Source organism: Octopus bimaculoides, chromosome 1 (genome assembly GCF_001194135.2).
Source record: "Octopus bimaculoides isolate UCB-OBI-ISO-001 chromosome 1, ASM119413v2, whole genome shotgun sequence".
Classification (NCBI taxonomy): Eukaryota; Metazoa; Mollusca; class Cephalopoda; order Octopoda; family Octopodidae; genus Octopus; species Octopus bimaculoides.
In genome coordinates this window covers 173929150-173930459 of record NC_068981.1, presented here as the reverse complement: position 1 = coordinate 173930459, position 1310 = coordinate 173929150, and the positions used below count along the sequence as shown (strand labels likewise).

The following is a 1310-nucleotide window of genomic DNA, read 5'->3' as shown; positions in this document are numbered from 1 at the left end:
GACATATAGAACACATTATCGAAAACGAAAATCGTCAAAATTAAAAAATAAAAAAGTTACAGCCATTTTCCCTCAGTGTCTAATTTCATTGTCCACCAAAGGCAGATTTTCTGTGTGTGTGTGTGTGTGTGTATGTTTAAAATTCATACATTTACACAATTCCAAATTTCTTGGATTAAAGAATCGGAATTGATGTTTAATCACACACACACGCACACGCACGCACGCACACACACACACACACATACACACACATGAAAACATACACATACCTACTCTAACACATAAATACGCGCGTGCACACACATTTAACTGCATTTTCACTCTGCTTGATAATAGTTTTGTTTCGCGACTGTGAAGACTTCAAAGTATTTAGTCAGCCAGTTGGTGAATATTATTTAAGTCATTATATTTTCTATTCCATTTCTTTCCATGTTTGCTTACAGTTTTAATGAAAATATTCCCCGTATAACATGGAATTTGAAGTGTTGATGTTTATTGATTAATCCTTTAGGTTTCTATTTCTCTTTCTTTTTAACTGTCTTTTGTTAAACTAATAGAGAAACATCAAGTTTGTTGGGAGAAAAGATTTCATGACTAACTGTCTAATTAAATGTATTTATTTTTCCGTCAACCAAGTCAGTGCTAGGACATGAAATTTGCTGAAGAAATATTAGAAAGAAACATTTGTAAACTCGACTCATTGTTAACGAAAACAAATAGAGTGAAAATAATGTAAAGTGAGGGAAATGATTGAGAAAATTTTTTGTTAGAGTCTACATATTGGTTGAATGGTAGAAGTACACCAATTTCAAAGAGAAGAAACCATTTCACTGAATCTTTTCAGAGGCAGGTTGCTTGGAAAAGATTTTCTTTTAAAAATGTTTAAAATAAACACTTGTGCCATTATGACTATAAACACTTTCTTCTGTTTATAGATTTAAAACATAAGTGTTACTTGAACTTAATTCTTCTGTCTAGGGGTTTAAAATAAAATATACAGGCATTATATCGATAAACACTTCTGTTTAAAAATTTCAAATAAAACATGTAGGTGTTTCTATGAACATTTATCTCTTTTAACTCTTTTACTCTTTTAATTGTTTCAGTCGTTTGACTGCGGCCATGCTGGAGCACCGCCTTTAGTCGAGCAAATCGACCCCAAGACTTATTATTTGTAAGCCTAGTACTTATTCTATCAGTCTTTTGCTGAGCAGCTAAGTTACGGGGACGTAAACACACCAGCATCGGTTGTCAAGCGATGTTGGGGGGGACAAACACAGACACACACACACACACACACACACACA

General features: G+C 33.5%; 1 protein-coding gene across 4 annotated transcripts in view; it reads left to right on the top strand.

Moving 5' to 3' along the window:
- The first annotated feature begins 265 nt into the window (after positions 1–265).
- The window catches only part of LOC106867653 (uncharacterized), an 18455-nt gene continuing 17410 nt past the window's right edge, over positions 266–1310 (top strand). Inside the window, exons 1-2 of one of the 4 annotated variants that reach the window (XM_052972824.1) lie at positions 266–387; positions 1110–1177. The gene's annotated coding sequence lies outside the window, so the exon portion shown is untranslated. Of the gene's footprint in view, positions 403–1109; positions 1178–1310 lie in introns of all 4 variants that reach the window. The other 3 variants (XM_014912585.2, XM_014912584.2, XM_014912583.2) reach the window with 3 other exon arrangements.